The 26,419-nt window shown below is 45.8% G+C and overlaps 1 pseudogene; it reads right to left on the bottom strand.

Moving 5' to 3' along the window:
• On the bottom strand, positions 1-25,918 carry LOC116277643 (H(+)/Cl(-) exchange transporter 3-like; annotated as a pseudogene).
• Between the last annotated feature and the right edge of the window lie 501 nt (positions 25,919-26,419).

Here is a 26,419-nt window from a genome sequence, read left to right as displayed (position 1 = left end):
GAAGTTTTATGTTTTATTTATTCATTTATATTTTATTTATTCACTTATATTTTAGTTATTTATTCATTTATTTTTATTGAAGTACAGTTAATTTACAATATTGCATTAGTTCCAGGTGCACAGGATAGGGATTCAGTAGTTCCATAGGTTATATACTCCATCTAAAGTTATTGCCAAAGAATGGCTATAGTTCCGGCGCTATACCATATATCCTCGTTGTTTACCTGTTTTCTGCATAGTAGTTTGTGTCTTAATCTCCTACCCCTATCTGGCTCCTCCCCCTTTCCCTCTCCCCACTGTTCTCTGTATCTGAGTCTGTTTCTGTTTTGTTATACATTGGTTTGTATTATTTTTCACACCCCACATATAATAACATAGGGTATTTGTCTTTCTCTGTCTGACTTATCTCACTAAGCAAATAATCCTAAAATTTGTATGGAACCCAAAAGACCCAGAATTACCAAAGCAATCTTGAGCAAAAAGAACAAAGCCTGGAGGTGTCACACTTCCTGACTTCAGACTGTGCTTACAAAGCTACAGAACGCCCATGACTTTGAAGCTCAGAAAGTGTTGACAATGCTTACCTTTCTAGTGTAAGTAGCACACTCTAGAGCAAAAGCAACATTTTTTCTTTATAACAACAGGACCAGCGCCTAGAGGACATCACTGGGAACGTGCACGGGTTTGGTTCCGAGAGAGGAGGAGAGCTCACGGGCAATCTTCACAGACAAGCTGCATTTGCAGGAAGCAGGAAATGAGGCGGTGGACACAGGGAAAATGCACACTGGGAGCAGCTCTGCAGAAGCGATTCTGGCAGACTAGGGAGAGACAACACTGAAAAAATCCTAATTTTATCTTTCTGGACTGGCACATGACTCGGGCACCTCTCTATTTGGAAAAGAGCTCGGCCTGGATTTCTAGTTGAAATGAAGGAAAAAAAAGAGTTCTTAAAAAAAAAAAGCTAGTTAGTATTTTAGTATTTATACAAAAATACTATTTAAAAAGAAAAAAGAGAATATAATAAAATGGCAGATAATGAAACACTCTAGAAAACAAAACAGCTTTTCAAGAATGGTGAAAGGTGTTAATGTATTATGAGAAACATGACTTATTAAAGCAATCATTTTTACAACACAGAAGTACAACAAAGATAAACAAGAGTTTAAGAAATATATAGGAAGCCTATAGAAAGAAAGATGAGTTGGCAAATTATAGAAAATAAACAGAAAATTAAAAGTAATCAGAGCAAAAATGGTGAAATGGAAGCAGCACAAACACACAAAGGCTAGACAGCACTGAGATCACAGTAAATTATACTGAAGGGTACAGAGACCGTGAGCGACTTAAAACAAGCAAATGGAATGGAAGTGAGCAAGAGTTCAAAAGAATGAGAGAGAAAATTATAAATCAAATAAACATCATCCTCAAGTGGCTTCTGCCCCTTTAAAAGAAAAGAACAAATCTGACTCCATATTAGATCTGTTCCTCTGACTTTAACCCTGTGCCCTGTTTTCCAGGCTCAGTCTTGTCAGCGCTGCACCTTTTGTGAAACAATGTTGCCTTCAGCCTGAAATAGACAGGAGAGCCTGCTCTCAAGGCTCTGACCTTTAAGGATATTAACACTTTTGCACTCCTGCAAAGATAACAGGTTGCAGAATAGACAATCACATTTGTTTTGTTGGAGGTTTACAGGGATCTGACCCAGGTGGAGAGCTGCAAGAACAAAGGATTCTAACAAAGAATTCCTACACCAAGAAGTCTGCAACAACCAAGCATACCCTTTTCCCCTTTTTAATATAAAAGGAGCCTGAATTCTGACTTGGGGAAGATGGATCTCCAGAACATTAGTTGGCCATCTTCTTGGTCAGCTGGCTTTCTGAATAAAGCCGCCATTCCTTGCCCCAAAACCTGGTCTCCCGACTTACTGGCCTGTCATGCAGTGAGCAGAACAAGCATGGACTCGGTAGCACAAACATACGTTGAAAGTATCCATTTGGTGTATTTAATGACTTGCTTCCACTGGTCTGTTCCTGAATTTTCCTTTCTTGCCCACTCCTGATGTTTACGAAAAATCTGTCAGCTGCTCATGTGGACACATTTCCAACTCGAGCCACTACCCTTCCAGGTAAGAACTGATGCCAAGAAGACAATGGAAGTTGCTAAGAGTTATTACCTGGTCAGAAAAGAGCAGAAGTGGGTTCTGGCTGGTGTTCAGGAGCAGGTTGGGACACCTGACAAGATGTCATAAGTATGGATAGACAGCTGGGCACCAAAGGAGAAGTTTCTAAGGCCCCATGAGGGACTTGCTGGATAGGAAGGAAAAGTCCCAGACTGTAGCACTGATCCCACCACGAGCTTCCTCGCTGAGGCTGGGCAAGTCATTTAAATTCTCTAGGCCTGTGCTGTCCACCCTGGGAACCACCAGCCAGGTGCAGAATTACGAAGTTATTCTGTAGCCAGGCAGAATTATAAATAAACATTTTACTGCAAGGGCTCAGCATGTATAATGTTTAGAAACATTAGTGGTTTTCTTGCCCTAACGAGTTAGTTTTGTGTGTCTAGCTTTCTGTGGTTTGTAATGCCTGTGACTAGTGACTCCCTTATACTGAGGTATTTTGAAGCTGTAAGTTACTGGACACAGTACCCTCATATCACAGTTGAAAAAAATTGATCCACAGAAGCCAGGCCATCTGATTTGGTAGTTAAAGCAGGGGCTCTGGAGCCAGCCTGCCTGAGTATAAATTCTCACTCTGCCTCCAGGAGGTTCTGTGTGAATCTTTGACAAATAATAATAATAGTAGTAATAGTAATAGTGATAGTAATAATAATAATAATAATAATAATAATAATAATAATAAAATACTAATATACAAATAATAATATTATTATATAATATATAATTATATTATAATAATATATTATTATTATTACTTAATAACTTGTGCCTCTTTTTCCTTACCTTTTAAGTGGTGAGGAATATGTAGACTATCTCCTACTGTGCTGGCAGGATTAAGTGAGTTAACGTCTGTGCTGCCCACTTCCCGGGGTTTCAGCATTCTCAAGGCAGTCAGTTCCAAACTCGGAGGCATTCTCCACTGTCTTCGTCAGTCTGGGATGCTGTAACAAATCACCATGGGTCAGGTGGCTTAAACAACCAGCATATTCCTCAAGTTGTGGAGGCTGAGACTTTCAAGGTCAGGGTATCTGGGAAAGGACTGGCTTCATGGCTTGAAGATGGCTGTCTCCCCATGATCTTCATGGGGCAGAGAGCAGAGAGAGGCAAGCTCTCTGGGGCCCCTTATAAGGGCACAAATCCCATTCATGAGGGCTCTACCCTCATGATCTCATTTTATCCTAATCACCGCCCAAAGGCCCCACCTCCCAACACCATCACAATGGAAGATCAGGTTTCAACATACAGGTTTCAAGGGGACGCAAACATTCAGTCCACACATCGGCTAACTCTCCCCAGCATGTAGTCATCAAACCTATACTAATTCCTTCAAAGTAACACTTATATCTCTGCCCATTTCCATTCCTACGTCCACTACCACTGAAGCCCTGTGACAATTTACTCCTTATTTTCCTGGTAGAGGTTTAATTGATTCCTCTATCCAATGCTCTCCTCACTCCAAATAGTCTGCTTCACAGCCCTGCCAGGTAGTTCTCCCTAAAACTCGGCTTGAGGGTACTACCTTCCCACCTCACCTCGTTGTTTTTTAGGTGTAAATGTCAGAATCCTCTCCACACCCCATCCCAGACCTTTAACCCCTTACACAACCCCTCCCTAATGTTACTTTTCTATTACTACTGTGACAAATTTCCAGAAACTTAATGGCTTAAACCAGCACGGATTTATCACCTTATGACTCTGGAGGTCAGAGATCCAGCACAGTTTTCACTGGGCCAAATTCAAGGTACCAGCAGGGTGCCTGCCTTCTGGATGGTCTAGAAGAGAATGTTTCCTTGTTTTTTTTTTTCAGTTTCCAGAGGTCACCCACCTTCCTTAGCTTGTGCCCCACGACTTCCTCCATCTTCATGGCCAGCAACCTTTTTGAACACTGCTCCATGGCTGCACCTCCCTCTGACCCTAAACTCAGCTGGGAAATGTCCTCCGCTTTTAAGGACGCCTGCGATTACACTGAGCCCACCTGGACAATCCAGGCTACTCACCCTATCACCTCATCTCAGGATCCCCTTTTCCCACCCCACTCAGGCACTATGTATATGGCTGTGACACTCACCTTGGGTAATGTGTCCTCTCGTGAGCAATTTAATGTTCAAGACACTTATGAATGGCTTTGTTTTTCTTCCTTAGTCTTTCCACATTCAGTACGTCTGGTGAGATTACATGAATCCGTTTATTTGTGGCCCAGCACTAATCTTTAATAATCTATCATGTGTTTAAAAGGCTAACTAGTAGACACTTTAGAAGACAGAAATCCTCTAACATTTTTGTCCTAAAATATCTGCTGTCCCTTTTGCTGTGTACAGTGTAACATGTCACAGGTGGCTACACTGTTGGGGGGGGGCATGCACATTGTTCTACCACCACATTCCCCTCATTCACACCAACGCGCTGGTCTCCTAACCGAGGATCTGTGCTCCCACCTTTGCTCACTTCCTCCTCCTTTCCGTTGACCATTCTGTTCCCACAGCTTCCTTCGTTCACCACAGCAGGATTTCATGGCCACATTCTTTTCTAAATGGAGTGGATACTGTGCATCTAATGTCTGATAATTGTTCTTATTGTATACGCACACACTCACCTACATGATCCACATCCATCCCTATTTCCCTAGACTCTTCCAGAGGAATCAGTTGCATGATGGTGCTGATGATCCTGACAGTGATGACACGGCCTCTCAAGGACTCTGATAAAGAGGGAATCAGTAAAGAGAGGGAATCATTGCAAAATTGCCACAGAAACAGGCTTAAAGGTGAATAAGTGATACAGTGTTTAATGAAATCGACTAATATTTAATTATTTAAAAAATTTTGTATCACCGTACTTAAAATTTTAAGGGGAATTTTCATTCACCACTAACCAAAATTTGACTTTAGGACTGAAATCTAAGAGGATTTCTATCTTCTAACAAATTGTCCACTGGCCTTTTAAACACGTGATCCTTTAAAAAAGACGAGTGCTGGTCTGGAAATAAACAGGATTCATATAATCTCACCAGACACAGTGAATGTGGAAAGACTAAAGAAGAGAAACAAAAAGCCATTCATAACATCTTGAACCTTATGTTGCTCACAGGAGAAAGGTGAGTGTCCCGTCAACATGATGCCTGAGTGGGATGGGGAAGCTGATCTTCCTCATCAGACATTTATGCTGATTTGTTAGATGCCAACACGATTTCCTCATTGGATTTGCTTACAATAAGCATGGAACAGTTTAGGCTCTACAAAAAGCAGACTAAACATTTTCCCCTGCCGCCAGATCTCTGGACTGAATGTCCCCACAAGAGGGACAAGATCATATTTCATAGGGAAGTCTTCCTGAGAAACAGTAGGCTTTTAGAGGGCAGAACTGCAGGTCCCCCATGGAGGGCTGGAGGAGGGCTAGAGGGGACACTGGAAATACAGAAGGATTGAGTTCAGATACTGCTGCTCAGGTCGCCAAAGACAGCAGTGCTAGCTCTAAGGATATGACATCCTCCCAAAAGTGCCATGAGTGAAGGAGCCTGTGAACACTAAGCAGGTTGTTAAGACACAGCAGCATGTAATTAGCATCACAAGTCAATTACAGCATGCTTTGATATTTGGAAAATAATTAGCCCATTGCTCTTTGAAAGTGCAGCAGTAGCAACAGAAATAATAAAGACTGAGCTGCCTTGGAGATAACAAACAATAAACAATTCTAAATCTGCAGGATTCCTTGACAATATGCGAGCAATGAGCTAGATGTCGGCTGCAGATACCTCTTACTGCAGGACTCACTCCTGCAAAGCATACAGCTTAGTTTTCTCAGCAGACAGAGGGAAGCACATCAAAATTCCTAACCTTGAGAGGTTTACTATATGGCAGGAAAGATCAGACAAGTCCACACAGCCAAATATGAATAAATGCAATCAAATATCATGAAGTGTGAATGGAGCACAGAAGAAAGAGAAATTCCTTTCACCTGGGGTCTAGAAAGACCTCAGAAAATGTGGCTTTGCAGATGGCCAAAGAAATGGGTGAAATTTTGGCAGAACAGGATGTAATAAGGAAGAGAATTTAAAAACTGATTCTAAAATTCAAAAAAAAAAATGCAAAGGATTCCAAATATCCAAAACAACTCTGAACAAAGTTGGAAGACTTACACTATCTGATTTTCAGACTTTTTAAAATAAAGCTACAGTAATCAGAAATTATGGTATTGATGTAAAACACGAAAACAGAATAATGGAACAGAATAGAACGTTCAGAACTAAACCAACACTTACATGGACAATTGATTCTCAATAAGGATGCAGTGGAGGAAGGGTCTTTTCAACAAGCAGTGCTGGAACAATTAGATATCCATATGCAAAAAAAAAAATGACCTCTGATCCATACCTCACCACATACACAAAAAGTAACTCAAAATGGATCACAGATCTTCACAGAAAATCTAAAACCATAAAACAGCTAGGAGAAAAAGCATAGGCTTAAGCTTTATGACCTTGGGTTTGGCAAATATTTCTATGCTATGACACCAGAAGTATCATCTATTTAAAAAAGAAACTGATACAGTGAACTTCATCAAAATGAAGACACTTCAAAGCTCTTCCTAAACACTGCTAAGCAAGTGAAAAGCCAAGCCATAGATAGACAGAAACTATTTGCAGATCATATATCTGATAAAGGTCTCTCTTTGTATCTGATCCAGAATAAAGAACTCTAAAAACTCAATACTAAATCAAGGGACAATGAGCCAGACCTGAAAACACACTTCACTAAAGATATCCAGATGGCTAATCAGCATGAAAAGATGTTGATTAAAGATGCCATTAGTCATTAGTGAAATGCTTTTTAAAACCACAATGAGATACTAGTACACATACAAACTAGAAGGAATACAATTACAAAGACCTCACAAAGTGCTGGCTAGGAAGTAGAGCAACCAGAATTGATACACACCATGAGGAACTTACAATAATACAATCATTTTGGGAAACTGTTCAGCAGTTTCTTAAAAAAAAGGTAAACAGCTATCTACCATATGACCCAGACATTCCTCATCTCGGTGCTTTAAAAAACAAAAGCATACGTCTATACAAAGACTTGTAACCAAATATTCACTGCAATTTTATTTATAATAGCCAAAGTTGTAAATAACCCATGCATCCATCAAGAAGTAAATGGAGAAACAAATGATGGTCTATCCAAACACTATGCACAATAAACTTCTCAGCAATAACTCAGCACTAAACAATACTCTGCTGTAAGAAAAATGAGCTATTAATACAGCAACACAGATGGCTCTGAAAATAATTATGCTGAATGAAAGAAGTCAGACAAAACAGAGTAGATACCATATGAATCCATTCATACACGGATCTTGAAAATGCAAACCAATATGTTGTGATAGAAAGCAGATCAATGGTTTCCAGGGGAAGAGATGGGGAGGGAGGGAGGGATAACAAAAGGCAGGAGAGAAGTTCTGTGGGTGATGGGTATGTTCACTGTCCTGAGTGTGGTCATGGTTTCTTGGGGATATACTTATGTCAAAGTGTATTAAGTTGTACGCTTTAAATATGTGAAAATTATTCTGCCAAGTATACCTCAAAGCTGTTTTAAGGAAAAAGGCACTTCAGTCCTGACCCACCTCAGCACCTGATTGGAGTGACATGATCAGTCCCTCACCCTGTCTTGCCCAACGGGAAGGTAGAAAACCTCTCACGGAAGATAACATATGGATTTTCCATTTGCAATGTATGCCATGTAATAAAGAATTTCTAGACATGCAACATGTCAAGACCATATGACTGATACTATGAGAACAAGAAACAAATGCAAACCCCCAGGTGATGTAGGCCTCAGAGTTAACAATAAAGACTATAAAATGATTACTTTTAATATATTCAAGAAAATAAGGAAATGATGGGGAAATAGATAACAGGATAAAGATTTTCACCAGAGAAATATACTGGAATGTATTTTTAAGAAAAATCAAACAGATAGTCTAGAACTGAAGCTTTCAAGTCTGGAAACAGGTGAACAGAGTTAATTTGGATCTTTTTTTAAGTAAAACTTTGAGTAATGCTGCATAAAATACAACAAAAATAATACAGAGCTGAATAATAATAACAATAACAACAACAACAACAACAACAATAAGAATAATACAGAGCTATCTATGGAGAGAGAAGTTCCCAAGTGACAATATAAAGAGGTTTCATGTTTGTCAAAGCACTGTCCTATCCACGTATCTCCCCTGATTCTCAAAACTGACCAGTGCAGTCCCACTGGGCAAGAAATGCCACACCATTTCACAGTGCATACGCAGGTTGCCCAACTGATCGATACAATCAGTGACAGGAGAGGGGACAAAACTCAGGTTCCTGATCCCTTGTTTCACTTACTGTGGGACAAATGACCAATTCAAGGGTAACAATTCAGTGAATGAACGAGTAACATAACTCTCAATTAGTCCCACAAGTGCCTGGAAGAGCGAGCCTGGGCACACTGTGTAACGTAACCGCCCATCTACTTTAATCGCCATCCTTTCCAGATTTATATAAAGGTTACTTCCACCCAGGCAGTGACTCCTGAAGGGCAAGAATCATGTCTGAACATGCTTTCAAATCCACAGCAGAACCTGACAACAATTCGGCTCTGGAGCCTGTGTTTACTGAGTGTGGAATCTCAGTGATTCCAGCTCTTATGCCTCTGCCTTCCCACCCACCTCTCACAACACGGCCCTTATGACCAAGTTCTCCCAGGGCTGGGGCCACAGAACCCATTTACAGGATGGGAAAAACCTGATCATATCAACTAACCTCCAAATTATTATCGAGTCACCTGCACTTCAGGGATCAGTAATCCCAGAAGCTTTGCAGTTCAGGCAGCTGAGGGACTTTTATATCGGCTCTATCTTCTACTGTGACTGCCTGGGTGACATCAGACAAGGAATTGTGCTCAAAAGCCTGAGTTTCTCCTTTCAGGGGTAAGCCTGATTAACAGATCTCATCTCTCACTCAACAAATGTGAAGATCAATGATTTACACAGGAGTGCAATACTCACTAGGTTCTGGATTTAGACTCAGAAAAATCATTTGAGAAAGACTGACAGAATGCTGCTTTAATGCAAATTCAAGTAGTCTTACCTTTCAGTAAATCATCTTCTTCCCCTACTTGTCACTTCATCCAAGTTCAAAAGATGTTGGAGAACAGGGACGAGTGTGCCAGCAATCTGTGACCCAATAACCTAAAATGTCACCTAGGAAAAAAAAGGGAGTAACACATTTAGAAAAAACATGGTGAGGATGGCGGGACCATCCCCCAACTCCAGGCTAAGAAGCTCTGAGTAATAGCCTTCCTGCCTGCCTGGGGCATCAGCTGTTGTGAAAAACTGACCCAGAAACCACACTGTGTCCAGCAGCTCTTCCGTAACACAGGCTACACTTTCTCAGGGTGAAGAACTGGCTCCATTGACCCCTTTGCTGAAGAATAAAGACAAAGGAGACCAAGAGAGTTCTGCGCCTCCCCAGGAGAGAGCCCACTTCTTGGTCTGACTCCACTGTGCTCGCCTCCCAGGAGCAGGATAAACTGGAGACAGGCGTCCTGTGAATCTGGGGCAGCAAAGGTTGCCCCTGTGCCAGGCTGCAGGGGGGGTGGGAACAAACTGACCGGCTGGCCAGGGGCAGCCCCCTCAGGGCAATGTGCCCTGACTCCGGTGGTTAGGCCGTCAGGCAACCTGTGTCTTTCGACCTGGAGCAACAGGCCGCCCCCAGGCCAAGCTGCAGGGAAGACAGGAGCTAATCCCCGGCTCCCCCGTGGCAGGCTCCATACCCCCGCCACCACCCCACAGCCCCCAGGATGATCTGGTTAAGAGTGATCAGCAAATGAGGGGCAGCAGAGGCTGCCCCCAGGCCAGGCCCTCAGAGAGATGGGAGCTAATACACCATCTCCCCCGGGGGCAGCTCTGGCCCCCAACCTCACCCCGCCGGCCTCTGCTGAGGGAGCAAGCTGAGTAGGACAGGTGTGTCCACCGACCCGGGGTGCAGAGAACGCCCACAGGACAGACCGCGAGGGAGAAGGAAGCAAATTGACTGGCTGGACCCAGGCAGCACCCACTCCGCGGCCACATGCCCCCACCGCACCGTGCCCGCCTCCGGGGGTTGGACTGACAGGAAACGTGTGTCCTGTGACCCGGGGCAGCAGAGGCCCGGCCCAGGCCAGGCTGCTAGGGAGATGGGAGCTAACCTACCAGCTCGCCAGGGCCAGCACCCCCCCCCCACTGCACCGCGCCCGCCTCCCAGGAGCAACCTGACCTGGAGTGGGGTGTCAGGTGAATCTTGGGCGGGAGAGGCTGCTCTCAGGCCAGGTCAGGAGAGAGAAGAAATGGACCCGCCAGCTAGGGCAGCCCCCCTCCACCCACCGCCGCTGCCCCATGACCGGGCTGGGCCCGCTTCCCAGAAGCAAGCTGACCTGCTTCTTGGGCAGCAGAGGACGCCCCCAGAATTGGCCCCGGGGAAGAGGGGAGCAAACTGACTGGCTCCCCTGCAGCAGGCCCTCTACCCCGGCCTCCCTCCCCCAGCAGGCTAAGTGGGACAGGTGTGTCCGGCGACCTAGGGCAGCAGAGGCTGCTCCCAGACCAGGCCGCTGGGAAGACGGGAGCCAATCTACTATCTCCCCAAGGCAGCCCCCTCCCCCCGCAGCCGCCACCGCTCCTGTCCCCTGACTTCACGGTGGCCTCCTCTGGGGAGCAGGCTGACCTGGAGACGGGCATCTGGCGAACTTGGGGCAAAAGGGGCTGCCCCCAGGACAGACCGCGGGGGAGATGGGAGCAAATGGACCGGCTTCCCCGCTACAGGCTCCCTACCCACGCCGCCCCAGCACCCTGACCGCCCCGCCCCCCGCACGCAGTAGGCAAAGTGGGACAGGTATGTCCCAGGACCTAGCGCAGCAGATGCCACGCTCAGACCAGGCAGCGCAGAAATGAGAGCTAATCCACAAGCTCCCCCGGGGCAGCGTCCCTCCCCCCGCAGCCGCCACCTTACCTGGCCCCTGACCGCACCGCGCCCGCCTCCCAGGAGCAAGCTGACCTGGAGTAGGACGTCAGGTGATCCCGGGAGGCAGAGGCCGCCCCCAGGCCAGGCCGTGGAGGAGAGCGGAGCAAATTGACAGGCTCTGCCGCGGCAGGCCCCCTACCCTCGTCGCCCCCGCACCCTAACAGCACCGCTCCCACCCCCCACCCCAACAAACTGAGTGGGACAGGTGTGTCCGACGACCTGGGGCCGCAGAGGCCGCTCCCAGGCCAGGCCATGGGGGAGACGGGAGCTAATCCACCAGCTCCCCAAGGCAGACTTATTCCCACCCTCTGCTAATGACGCCGTCCCCGGACCTAGCCGAGCCGGCCTCCCAGGAGCAAGCTGACCTGGAGTTGGACATAGGAGAATCTCCGGCGGCCGAGGCCACCCCCAAGCCAGGGGGCGGGGGAGAGAAGTCGACCGGCTTGCCAAGGCAGCCCCCTTCTCCCCGCCGCCGCCACTCCAAACGCACCGCGCCAGCCTCCCGGGGTCAGGCTGGCAGGGACACGTGTGTCCCGCCACCTGGGACAACAGAGGCTGCCCCCCAGGCCAAGCCGCGGGACAGATGGGAGCAAATGGACCTGCTTCCCCTCTGCAGACCCCCTACCGCCGCCGCCGCCTCGCTGTCCCCGCACCCTGACCGCACCGCACCCGCCTCGCTGGGACAGGCTGACCCGGAGTCGGGCCTCTGGCGAATTAGGCAGCAGAGGTCGCCCCCAGGCCAGGCCGCGGGGGAGAGGGCAGTAAACTGACCGGCTCGCCTGGGGCAGCTGCCACCGCCGCCGCTGCCGCTCAGGGTCCTTCTCCTCCTGCCGCCGCCGCCGCTCTGGGTCAACACCGGCTCGGGACGCAGGAGGACAGCACGGCCGGGGGCGGGACACCTGTACCAGGTCTCCCAGGCACACAAGCCCAGGCTTTACTCTCACAGGTGACCCTGAGGGAGGAGAGACGCACAGCCTCTCACTGCGCCACAGCCTTTCGCACCGTGTTGACACGTCAGCCGTACCCAAGGTCTCATCCCTGCAAAGCTCACAGCTCCAGCACAGAAACGGAAACCAGCAAGGGAGTCTTTATACCTTCAGGCAGAAAACAACAAAGAGGATCCAGGTCATGCTGTAAATGTCACATTAAAACACGCTTCATTCTACACCAATCTATAAAACATTCAGCCTCACTTTTACATCCGGACACACACTGCAGGAGGGACGTCTCCATTTGGACTAAACTTGCACACAGTAAACTATCATTTACTGCTAGGGAGAGCACATGGTGCAGTCCACAAATACCTCACTAAATGACAAATGCACCTCTCTGATCCAACGATCCTCTGCCAGTATCTTCCCACAGGGGCACACGGGCACAACGACCACTGCGCGAGGTTCTCAGACTTACGAGGCGACAATTTTTATCACAGAAAAGGCTGCAAATGTCAGCGGGAAACTGACGTAAAACATCATGATGCAGGCCCTGGTACACCACCCCATGGCACCCTCCGTAGTGTAAAAAATGTGAGAAAACTCTACACTGATCTGGAAAGATGTCCGAGAAAACGTTGCTTAGTGAAAAAACAAGATACAGAGCAGCGTGTATCAGACAGCATATACAGCGTGTCTAAAAGTAAAGGAAAAAGCATACGTACTTATCATATAAGCACGGAATGGCAGCTACCGAAAACACGTGAAGCCAAGCAGAGGGCTGCCCGCGGACAGTTAACCTGGACACGGCGAGGCCACGGGTGATTCCTCACTCTATACTTTTAATCGTCTTTTTCTGTTTTTTCTTATTCTTCCTTTCTTTAAATTTAAGTACAGTTGATTTTCAATGTTGTGTTAGTTTCTGGTGTACGGCACAGTGATTCAGTTATACAAATATTTCTATATATACTTTTCATATTGTTTTTGATTACAGGTTATTACAAGATATTGTAGTTCCCTGTGCTGTACAGTAGGTCCTTTGCTGTTTCTCTATTTTATATAAAGTTGTTTGTATCTGCTAATACTTTTAATCTCCCTGAATATGAACTATGTCAATGTACTATCTACAAACTAAAAAAAAAAAATGTAATGAAATAACAAAAATGCAGTTTAAAAATAAAAATGGGGGGAGGGCATAGCTCAAGTGGTAGAGCACATGCTTAGAAGTACAAGGTCCTGGGTTCAACCCCCAGTACCTCCTTCAAAAAAAAAAGTAAACTTAATTACCTCCCCCCCAAATTAATTAATTAATTAATTTAAAAAAAATTCTGGAAAAACTGTTCTTTTAAAATCTTGAGTTTTCCTGTCCCTGGACATGGCATATAGGTCACTACTTATTCAAGCACTGGGTTTTTTTGTCCTTTAATAAAGTATTTTATATAAGTATATAAAAATTACACATATTTCACAAAACCTAGTGTACAGGTATATTTTTCCCATTCAAAAATGAAAACTTCACAGAAATACATGTTGGTAAATATTTAAGGTCTGTTAAAGAAGGCAGCGTGTGGCTAACCATTCTGATGACACGATTTGCTACCTCACGTCTGAGGTAAACCTATTCCCTGACACTGACATTATCTGCTACCCCCATATTCTATTTCTCAAGACAGTAACAAAACTTTAAAAAATATATCCACAGAATTAATGGGAATACAAATAATTCTTAACTTTACCATTTTCTTCATCTTTTAAAAACCTGGGCTTTTTCCTTTGAACTTTTGTGAAAATTCCCAAACTCTGACCCCTTTTGTTCCTTCCTCATTTACCGTTAAACCTGAAAGTACAGTCTCCTCTGACGGCAGGGCGGCCCCGGGCAGGGCTGAGCAGCAGCGCCCCTGATCTCAGCCACGCCGCAGCCACAGCAGCCACACTGCCCGCCCCTCGGGCACCTGCCAGGCCAGCACCTCAAGTGCAACCCGGAATGATGCAAAGTTATTCAAAGCTGCAGTCTTTTCCTGAGCTCAACTGGGCATTCTCTGTAGGCTCTTCTCTTTTCCTCCTTCTTTTTGCTTTAGCAGCTCTTGTAAACTGAAGGCTTCCGGTCTGATCTGAGAAATACTCCCACCCACACCATCTAGTCTCCCCTCTCCAAACAGCACGAGAACTGAAGTAGTTCACAGTCCACCTGCAACAGCCACAGAGGCAACTGGAGGGTGGGGACGGGCTCGGGCATGACCTCCGGCACCGGCTCAGGGCTCAGCATCCCCTACCACCCAGCGAGGAGCATCACGGCAATGGCTGATGGGTACACCCCTGACCTGGAGCTTTGTGGAGGGCGCTGGCCCCCTTGTCAGCACTGCAGGGCTACAGGGGAAGGGCATAAAGAATTCTGGAGGGCAAAACTGGCTTCCTCCTCAGAAGAAGTTCAACTTCTCTCCAAGAAGTCACATAGCAGGGCTAACACCTTTACACTATACTTTCAAGAAGGTCAGCACAGAACACAGCAGGACTCACAGGCTTTCCCAACCTGCATTTAACCAAGAATACAATCTCAGTGATCTTTTCACTTTAAACTAGGTATTACAAGTTAATATTGTAAATCCAAATCCAAAAACTGAAAAAGCAAAACCCTGTGAATCTGATACGAAACAGACCAAAGATGATGGAATTTTTAATAACTTGCATTCAAATGAGCCAACTTTATTAAATACAAGAATGTATTTAGCTGAATGCCTGACACTCACTAAGGGCTTATATCACGTGCTATTATGAATACTGTCACCTTTACAAGATTTATTTTTCTGAGCCAGAAGAGAAAGAATCGGACTCCAATCTCTGAGAACAATGCCAAATCAAAAGATATGACTACATTCAGCGGGGAGGCAACCCAGAGAAGTGTGAATTCCTTTCTTAAAGAACAGAAGACTTGAAGGTACATAAAGCAGACCACTCGCCCCACAAGCCCAGCCAATCACATGGCACAGCTTCCCTTTCTTCCAGAAACCCACTGCACACGCACGCCCACCCAGCCAGGTGCCGGTGCTGACAGACACACACAGGCGCAGGCAGGTGCACACGCACGCGTTCCTTCAGGAGGGTACCTTTTGCGATCGTCAGGTCTCTTCGGAGGGCAAACCCCACCAGTCTGAGACTCTCTGGACTTTATGAAAGCCATTGTAGCTGGTCTCATTGATCAGGTTTTCTAAGTCATCCACCGCCATGTTGTCCTGCATCAGGACAGCCAGGGGAGGGTCGCTCCTTCGTGGTCTTGTGACATCAGCGGCCAGCGGGGTGGGTGTGAACTCCTTCTTCACATCCAAGAAAGGGTATCCATTTAGCCAGATGTGAGCTTCCTAAATGCCTTCCCTCCCAAAGGCATCTCCAACCCATTTACTGGTCATCACTGCAGCCATAAGGGGAACGATGCACTCCAAGCCTCCAGTGAGCACGAAGACAATCATCGCCAGGGAGACCGTCATCCTGGTCATGCCACCTGAAAGGAGCAAGCATCGCTGGTCAGGGGGACAGGACCCTGCAGGAGAACTCCCGTAACAGGCGGTCAAACACAAACGGTAAACAGGATTTAGTGACAAGGAGCATCATTATTTTAACAAGATCTACAGGAACACAAGTCTTCTTTGTTCAAACAAAGAGACTATGAAAATAACATTTCAAAACCGGTTAACTTCATGAAATAAAAAAAATCACAGCTGACCAACTAACAGTTTGCCACTTTGGTTTACTGCGGTAACAAAGACATAATTTCTCCCCACGAAGTCTTCTTGTTAGTTTTTAAGGAGTTTGCTGAAGCACATCATAGCTCATTTGTTTACTAACAATTTACAAATTAAACTCAAGTGGGCAGAATATTAAATTAATACAGTTCTTTCCTCTAAATCTTTTCAAAATTAGTAAAATATTCTGACGTGTGATTTATGTTAACAGTATAATATCCTTCCATTAGAAAACGCATCTGAACTATTCAAATTATCCACCCAAACCACCGCTCCGAGCTGCCACCTCCAGGCTGAGGCCTCCCTGACCCACATCTCTCCCCCTCCTGCTGAGTGTCCCGTGTCTCCACCCGTCACATCCTACGTGCTCGTCTCATTTTCCAACTGTAGAAAGACGCTGGAAGACCCACTATCGCACAAACTACCCCACACTTAAAATCAAACCCTCTTCCCCCCAAGAGAGCTCCCCACAACTCGCTGACCCCAACGCTGGGCCCCACCTTCCTCCCGACAGCCTCACGGCCACGCCTGGTTCACCCGCTTGCTGTACTCAAAGTCCAGACTCTCACAAGTCCTACCTGACTTGCTCTGTAAAGGATCTACCTGGGGTCCCTTCCTCACCATTACCGACCCAGCATAGACGCTCAAGACTCTGCTCCTTGACTTAGTGCTCTTTGATCTCACCTCCCTGACAGCAGGCCCCACTGCCTTCCACCCACTTCACAAGCCGCCTTCCCACGAGACTCATTCCCAAGTGCTGCCCTCACCCCGCGGCTCCTTTGCTCAGAAACCTATCAGGGCTTGTCAGCTTACACTGCAGTAAGGTTGAACTCTTCCTCCCTGTTTCTAACCCAAACACAGAAGGGAGAAAGAACCTACTGGGCGTTACACACCTACGCCACACCACGGATGCCCAGGCCCCTTTACAAAGGCTTTTGACCTAACCAACCACTCACTTTACCTGGAACTGCGCGCACAGCTTTGTTTGCGTGTTATCTTCTATGATCCTCGAAAACAATTGTAGGAGTGGTTGTTATTTGCAGTTTAAAGATAAGGAAATAAAAATCAACAAGTAAAAGAACCTTCCCAAAGTCATGGCACTAAAAATGACAAAGCCACAACAATCCTGCCACAGATCTGACTGACAGCAGACACAACTCGTCCTGACATGAACCACTGCCTTTTCAGAACCTGGCTCCATCTCCCCAGTCTGACTCTCTCTCCCCAGTGTCCAACGCGCAGTCTCTACTTCAACACCCTGTTTCTTCAAAGCTCCACGAACACTAAGCATACTCCTACCCAGTCCCTTTGCTTCACGTCACCACCCTCTTTAACAAAGCCATCTCTCTCAGTTCTACTGATCCCTAGAAGAAAGCACACGTCCCAGCCGCCCTGAGCTCTCTCCCTCTAGGTCCCCGCCGAGGTCATGGGCATTCCCAGCTGTCCCTGGTCCTCCGCACTGCTCATACTGTGCAGCCAGCGCTGGTCTCCGCAGCACGCCTCTCGCGGAGGGTGGGCCCACCTCTGCATCACTCAGCGCAGTGTGCCGCACAGAAACGGATGAGCATCTGCTCCTCTGGACAAAAAGGCTCTCCCGTTGCTTTCACTGCATTTTACACTTACAAGATCAATAACTTCTTTACCCAACTTTGAGCCACTGAACAAAACTAAGTCAAAATACCAACTGTAATTAAATACTATAACCGAAATTTAGCTGACATTTTAAATGTAAAAATAACAATTTTTCACGTCCACAAGGACAAGAAACAGACTCTTAAGAAGGTAATGCAGATACTTGGCTTTTCTTGGCTCACAGTGACTCACCACAGAGTCAAGGAAAGGTGCTCTGAAGCTCTGCTGGAACGTAGGTGAGCCAAGGTCCTCGACAAGGAGAAAGAAAAACCTCCCTGGACAGGAGTCAAACGAAGCCTATGTGGTACTGAGACGTCATCTGTCTTGAAGCATCACATGATGTTAAAAAGGTACTAACTATTAGATTTCCACAGTGGCAAGTGTTCAAAGACAGGTAGGATGATGCCACCCACGTGTGTCTGCACCCCCATCCCTTAGACGGGGCCTCCACCTTGGTTACAGCCGAGCACACAGACCCCTGACTCACCTAAGCACGCGGCGGCACCCAGCACGGAGTACAGGCCGGGGGTGATGCAGTCGGCCCTGACCTCGCACCACTTCTGGAAGATGAACCAGTCATGCTGGTAGCGGGCCAGCTGCTCTACCGCGATGCCCACCATGCAGCCAGCGATGGCACCGACGGCCATGCTGAGGATGAACAGGCCCAACAGCACCTGCGAGGGAGACCCCGGTGAGCCTGGTGCTCAGGGCAAGCTCCCAGCACAGGGAAAGCACTGTGGCCCTGCTCCCCTGGACAGTCCCACACACCCACATACCAAGTAACAAGCCGCATTCTCAGGCACAAAGAGAAGGGACTCCAGGGTTCCTCGTCCTCCAGCTCAGGTTTCTGAACGCCTACCCCTCGTATAAACACACACACACACACACACACACACACACACACACGAAGTGATCAGAAGGACAAGAGCTGTTCTTGGTCCAACCCGGCAGGGGGACGAGCTTGAGTGCAGACTGTGGCCGGGAGGCAAGGCCATAGCAGAGGGCACGCTGACCAGCACAGGTCACCACAAGGACACCCAAACAGAAGGGCTCAAAACCTGCGTCTCCCTCTACCCCAGGAAGGCCCTGCAGCCCCGTGGGGCCAGGGAAGCCGGGTTACAGGGTCCACACACTGCGCCCGCATGGCTGAGCGCTCTACCTGGAGTCGCTCAGTCGAACAAATTTCAAGGTGTTTCTATTATTTAACCTTTATGACCAGGGGACTAAGACAGAGGACAATGGAAGAGAGAGTCTGTACTTCAAAAACTGACATGGCTCAGGCTGGCTGAAATGAAGCTGTTACCCACCCAGCTACACCATGGACGACCGGTCCTGAGTGAGTGGCAAGGGGCACATGAATCACAGGTGCAGACATTTAGAGACTGGGGGCCGCTGTCATCCCACCTCATTCACATCCTGACAATCGTGCAGGAACTGCACTGACCAGCAAGTCATTAACTAACAACTGCAGCTGCGTCCCAGGGCACAGCTGGGCCTCGGAACAGAGCAGAGTGTACAAGGCCCTTGGGCTGCCGCCCCACAGTGACACGCGGGCAGAGCACGGGCTCCACAGACAGCCACGCCCCAGTCCCCAGGAGTCTGCCGTTTTGCACAGCCCAGAGAAATCCCAGCATCAGCAGCTGACCTTAAACAGGAGACCATCCCGGGTGACGTGGGTGGGCCCAAAGTCATCATAGATGCCTTACACGTGGAAGGATTTAGGACTAGTGTCAGAACGTGGAGATTAAACAAAGACTTGATGAGCCACTGCTGGCTCTGAAGATGAAGGAGGGGCCACGAGCCCAGGCCCATGGAAGCTGGAAAACGCAGGATGGCCTCTCCCGCACCTCCTCCAGACACCCTGACTCCAGCCCAGTGAGACCCAGCCCAGGTGCCTGGTCTCCGGATCTAAAACAAACGTGTGAGACTCGTGGTGAGGGACTCTGGCAGCAACAGGAAACACGATCACCAACTCTCTGTCTGCGCCCTGGAAGTTCAGAGTGTGCATCCGTCCCCTGCCCCCCCGGGCCTTTGTGATGGCCCAGACAAGAGGTGTGCTTTTGGGCATCCCTGGCTGCAGTGGGAACAGTCCTCTCCTGACACTCACTCTTGGAGCCCTGAGCTGCCATGGGAGGAATCCACCAACCCCGAGGCCACCGTGCCAGGAAGACCAGAGACAGCGAGCGGGGGAGACAGTGCAGGAGGAGCCCAGATGGTCCCCCATCTCCCTAGTGTCTGACCCTGCTTGGTCCAGGCGCCCGACACAGCCTTGTCAGGTGACAGCCACGTGAGGGACCACAAGCAGAGTGTGCCCAGGGAGGCCTCCCTGTACAACCACGCAACACCAAGAGCGTGGTGAGCCATCGATGTCCTAAGTGGAGAGGTTTGGGGTAAGTGGTTACACAGCAAGATAGCATACTCAACAATATATCCAAAAACTCTTTTTTCATTATTTAAAATTAAACCAAACAGATAGCTTTTTCAGTCTACATGTATGAAGCAACCATCTTTAGATAAACATTTCAGTTTGTTCCACGATTACTAGAATATCACCCCCACCAGCAACCACCTTGACCCCGAAGGTGAACACCGTCATTATGATCTCAAATACGAGTGCTAACCCTAACTGCCATGTAGCTGAATACACTCCGAGGCCAGCGGGCCGGTCTGCAGTGTCATCAACAATTTTACTGGCGTTCATGTTGCTTCTGTAGTCACAGAGAGAGGAGGACTCCAGGGCCCTGCAGTCCGTGGAAAGCTCCTTGATGAGCTGACTGGTGTTGAGCCGGGTGTATGGCTTGGGGAAGGCTACCACGGCAGTGATGGCCGTGACCACAATGACTTCCAGAACAGGATACTTCCCAAATCTGGTAGACTTGCGCCGCTGACACCAGGCAACATTTGCCCGAATGGAAAAGGCTCCCCACAGCCCTCCAAACACCCCGAGGAGGATAAAAGGAAACAGTTCAAAAAGGTACTGTGGCGTGTGGTGCTCCATGTAAAAGAGGACCTGGCAGCTGTTACCACACAGACTGATGGACCTTAAAACAAACGCCGCCACCAAAGCAGCAAAAAATGACCTCCATAAAGTCTTAAGAGGGAAGTAACAGCTAATCTAAAACAGGGCAATAGGAAAAGAAGAATCAGTGCTGTAATTTTATAAGATATTTCTGATATGTTAAAACTTGAATGGTAAATATCAATGCTCTAAATTTTACTGCAGCTAGAATTTATGTATATTAGATGTTACCGTGGTAAGGAAAATACTATTTTATAGCCATTCTGGCTATCACATCATTACACAAATTCACAATGTCAACTGATGATAAATGTCTAATAATTATTTAAAACACCTAGCTCTGTGTTATTTTCAAAGTGAGTTCCACCCCCCAATTCAATCACGGCAGTTAAAAATAAATGTACCATCACTAACTCCTGCTAGCTTATAAAGAAGTATTTAATTTTCCTCTTCGTTATTAAAGCAAAAGGAATACAAACAACCCAGAGAGAAAAGTATATTTTAAGCCATTCCTAAATCACATTTTTTTTCCTTAGTCACATTTTTGTACAAAGGTGTAAAAAGTCTTAAGCACCAATTAGAAAACAAAAGATATTCCACACAAGTGACTAAAATTATTTTCTTAAAATCAGTAACTGCAACAGAAATAATCACACAAGAAAAACTTTAAAAGATGACTTAGAAACCGATTAAAAATTTTAAAATAAAAACAATCCTGTAAGTTAGCCAATAAGGATTGTTTTAAATATTTTCCATTAAGTCAAATTCACTTCTGCCTACTTTTAATTATGTCAACAATGGTAAACTTTAAATAAATACTGACACTTATATATCAATAATAGTTTAAAAAACTTCTCTCAAGTAAAGAACATATATATTACTTTTTATGTAAGAATGAGTGAAAAATAACTAAGAAAACAAATCTGAAAACTTAAAAACAAAGTCTGTGTCTATGACACGAGCTGTAACACTGGAAAGTGTGCCACAGGACGTCTGTAACAGTACTACACAGAATTTTAATTGCTGGTTTAATTTACCTCCTCCAGGCTAAAAAGAACTCTGATCCGTGCACCAAAAGCTACAGAAACACCTGCAGCCGAGGCAGCGGACAGCACCTGAAAGAGGACGTGGCCTATTTCACAAGTGCTGACAGACTCACGTGCACCAGGCCACACTCCGCGTGTCACTCAAACTCTCAAAACGCCGCTTCTGAATTTGACTCGCATGTCTCCCTTTTCCCCCCTGACCCAAAGGTAAATACTTCTTTTAATAAGATTATTTTTCCTCCTCTGCTTTAATTGAAAGGTCATTCATGTATTCAATATTCAGTTAAACATCGGTGGGAGATACACCAACGTAAATAAGATGGAAAGAAGAAAAGGCAATGGACGCAGACAATCAAGATGTTTACTTGTGAAGACCGTGGAGAGAGCATAACTGGGGCGGGGAGGGGCTATGTTTATTTTTAAAGAGGGTATCAGTTCTTCAGTTTCCAGAGCTAACCACTCCATCGCTAATAATTACTCTACTCCTAACCCTAGTAAAATATACAGGGGACCTGAAACCTCCTGAGTTCCCTACATTTTCAGCACCCCAGTCCTCTGAAGAGACTGCTATCTCAAGCACGGAAAAGCCTCACCTGAATGAGGAACCACTGCCACGCCCGGGCACAGTCCCACCACCCAGAAGCCCTCTGAGCCAGTCACAGGAAGAAAGACCCAGCACCCCGGGTCCTGTCTCCAGCTCCCTCATCCACCACGGGCAGCTGCCCACCTCCCACCAGTGGGAAGCCAAATACACACAAAAATTCACTGGGCATCTATTTACCATGACTTTTCTAAGAGTCTTTATTCCTATGACTACTTTACTCCAGTAAATATTTGAGGCTACCAAAGCATTTCGTCAAATGGTGAATTTTTACATCTCTGAAAGAGAAACTGGAAATAAATAAAATTAAATTGTAAATGTTAAGGGCATGAACTCCACAGTCAGGCTGCTGTTTGGTAAATTAAAAATGAACGAAGCCTTGTTGTAATTAAATTGCACCTGGCTGGAGAGGGCACACTGGGAGTGCTCCTCTGGGAGAGCCAGGAGAACAAAGGTTAACTTAATATTGTTTCTTTCCCTCAGAACTGCAGACAACACATTTAACTGAATCCTCTGATTCTACATTTAACACAACAGAATTTTACAATCAAGCCGACATCCACATACCTATAACTCACACACTTTCAATCCATTTCATAAGTATCTAACAACCATTTAATTTAAAAATGTTAAGTGGGCAGAAGAAGAAAGCGAAATATGAAGCCTAAATGCTTCCAACTAACGTGTCAAGGCTAGTCATTTATATACCAAGGCACCACACACACACACACACACACACCCTGGAGAAGGAGGAGGAGGGGGCGGGGGGAAACAGTGGGTGAGACTTCTCAGTCTGGGAGAAGCAGGAGCGAACCAGTGGCACACGTCACACTTCAGAGCAGGGGAGGCGTGAGGCAGAGCAGAAGCAAAGGGAAAGACTTCTGTGAAACTCAGCTGTGACCAATGGACACCAGCCGTCTGTCTAAAACTTTCCTAAAATACAGGAGCAAATGAGCAGCACTGGGGACGGACTGCAGAAAGATGCTAGAGATGACTTAAAGAAGAAAAAAGAAGCACAAACGATTCTCAAATTAAACTTTAAATCTGAATACAGAATTTATCCAAGAAGGAAAGAATGAAACATGATCTTTACACTAGGAAATTCTTCGCTGATGTAAGTCTATGTAACAGATATTTATCTGCCAAGACACTTACCTCCCTTTCCTTAGCTTCGTTTGTGCTGTACTTTGGAAAGAGGCAGGAAAAGAGATTTCCGTAGCAACGGGCAACATGCACCAGGGATCCTTCTTTTCCTAAACTCAAACCCGAGGCCACAGCCAGTACTAACTAACGTGATGGTTTTAATCATTAAAGTCCATTTTCCCAAGTAACCTCTGATGATGAATCCACTCAGAATAGTTGTAATCTACAAAGGAAGGATCAAGGCAGCTTAATTTCCTTTAAAAACATAAGAACTTAAGTTATTCTCTTGTCTTATTCATCTTGCAAATTCTGGCACAGATGGAACAACTCATAATGCATTTTTCAGAAGCTTGAAAAACTACACTGTATAGAACAAGTCTGCATGGTACTCTAATCCTCTCCCCAAGCAAGGAGAGAAGGCGACCCTATCTCATGAACAAAACTAAAATGCCAGGCCATGTTAAGGGGATACAGGGTTTAACACAAGGGACATAATTACAGAACCCGGAAAAATTAAATCTGAATATTTCTGTTGTAGAAACATAATATAGTTTGATACATTTTAGACATTCTGTGTCAGAAATAAAGATATTATGCCTTCTCAGAATATTGTAATTATGTGTAATATTTTCCTACATCAAGAAGGATGAGTGACAACTGCTAAATCCTACATGCTATTGCTCCTCATTAAACTTAAAAGACAGTCTTAATATAGCCTTAAAAATCACTAAAATTGTTTTTAACAGACATGCACTAGAAAAAGCTAGTAACTTGTTTAAGACAGAAAAATAAAAAGAAGAAAAGAAATGAGTTCACATCATAGTTAATCCTAAATACCTTCTTAAGTTACTATCAATAAAAAACAAAATCCAAAATTTTGTACTACTGACCACTATGATCATTTATTTTAAAGTATAAACCAGTTATAAGTATTATCTGCCAATTTCAAGGATTATTAACTTATCTAATTAAAAAAAATAGTTACAAAAAGAGGATGAATGTGTTCAAACTCAGTTCCTAAGAGCAAAACATCAACTCATTCATCAAAGAACTTTAGGCTGCAAGGTATTTTGCAGGTTCTTGGTGTTTAACTGAGTCTCTTGGGATATTTATTTAGTCATATGCTGAATTAGTGGTGACAAAAAAAAAATCAACCTCCACAGAAATGGGGAAGAATTTCTTTCAGCAATGTCTACCATCAGCTTACATTTTTAAAATTTTCTTTTTCATATTCCAGACAAATCACTCCCCAAGAAAAGCCACTACCTTTTACCCCACAGGCAAGAAGCAAATGTCACAATTACTCAATGTTAATGACAATGAACACTGCACAGCTTACCCCTGGAATCCCAGAGCCACAGGCATACGGAGCAAACACCTTTACCAGGGAGACGGCGAGGAAGGTGAAACTCAAGGCCCAGAAGACATACATTATGTAGTTCATGATATACGAACCAGGACCCTGAAAAGCAACACGATGAACTTCATGGACTGGCACCGCTCACACAAGCACCTGCCACCTAAGCAGCTCGGGTAAAACCTGTGAAAGGCTCCCGGTCACTCCCACGATAATGAAAGCTTTATTAGAACGAAATAGTTACGTGGAATCCAAAAACATTATTTGTTATCATACCAAGGAAACAATCTACTTAATATTTCTCTTAGCTTTTTCCTGATTCCTAAAGTCTTGTTGCTAAGACTCTCACCTCACTTCAATCCCTACCCACCCACAAACCACTTTCCAGATACTGTCACTCTCAGCCTTCATGTTGCTGCAGTTCTGCTGAAGATGGAGTGAGAAACAGCAACTGCCCATCTCACCAGCAGGAGGTACATTCTTTTTGGCTCTAAAATTCAGCTGTGAGAAAATTTTAAACACATATCCATATCAGATCATACAACTATATTTATATTATATAATATTCTAGCCTCAAATTGTTCTTCCCTATAGAACATCAACAGTAGGAAGACAGCCATCTAAATACTGCAGTGCCACGAAGACAAACCCAGGGGTTTCTGCCAGGTATCTCCAGCTAGGAGGCTACGTTAACTAAAACTTCTGGTAATTCACACTTCCCGAACAACCGTGATGCAGTACATGACCCAGCTGCAATGAGCTGACTCCACGTGGACTTTCTGTGAATGCACGGACCCTCCTGCACGTCTTTTCCACGACAGGAAATACATCTTATACCATAACGCAGCAGACCTGGGAGCGCGCGGTTAGCTAGCAGGCGCTTCTGGGAGCACATGCACGTATTTCACTTGCTGCCCTGTACTCGCATATTTTCCGTTCTATCCCAAAACACGTCTTCCTCTTTATTCTGTAATGCAGCCGCAGGCATCTCACACGTGATGAATTCTGTAACTGCGTGCACTGGGGACTCACTTCCCTGTGTCAATGACCAATGCACTTGGAGCCAGAGCGCGCCTCACCTCCACCTGGCCGATGCCCAGCTCGGCCCACACCGCCCACTGCAGACACCTGCCCCTCTCCTTGAACGCCGTCTCGTTGGACCCCCAGCAGCACTGCTCGTGGCTGTACCACGGTGTGCTGAGGCACACGCTCTCCTTGAGGTGGGTCATCCAGTCAGCAGCGATGCCTATCAGCCCAGCCAGCGCCCCTGGGGAGAGGGGGCGGATGCAGGGGTCAGGCCCTTTGCAGGGAGTCAAGAACGACCAGGTTAAAGGGGTCCAAGAAAGCTGGGGGCCCCCTATGAATAAAGGGCTGTGAAGGGAACACTACAAATTTAAGAATTCCTAATCTTTGTTATAAATAAGTTTATTTATATATTACTTTGTTAAAACTGTAAATAACTCATCTTTAAAATTGTTATTTCTTTGTTTGAAATTAAAACCAATTACATCATTCAAATTCATGGTTATTTTAAACCGGTGTCTGAAAGATACTAAAACATCTTCCAAAGACAGCCACCTGGCAGGAAGGTCTCAACTCTGCTGGTGAAGTCAGAGTTTTTACTAGTGTGTTTCAGAAACCCAATACACAGATTGACAGATGATGTCAGTCTCATGAAAACGTAATGTCCATTAGAAATAACTCGTGGAACTCACGGCAGTAATGCCTTATTGTGACAGATGATC

The sequence above is a fragment of the Vicugna pacos genome, chromosome 27 (assembly GCF_048564905.1).
Source record: "Vicugna pacos chromosome 27, VicPac4, whole genome shotgun sequence".
NCBI classification, from domain to species: domain Eukaryota; kingdom Metazoa; phylum Chordata; class Mammalia; order Artiodactyla; family Camelidae; genus Vicugna; species Vicugna pacos.
This window is presented reverse-complemented; position numbering and strand designations above follow the sequence as displayed.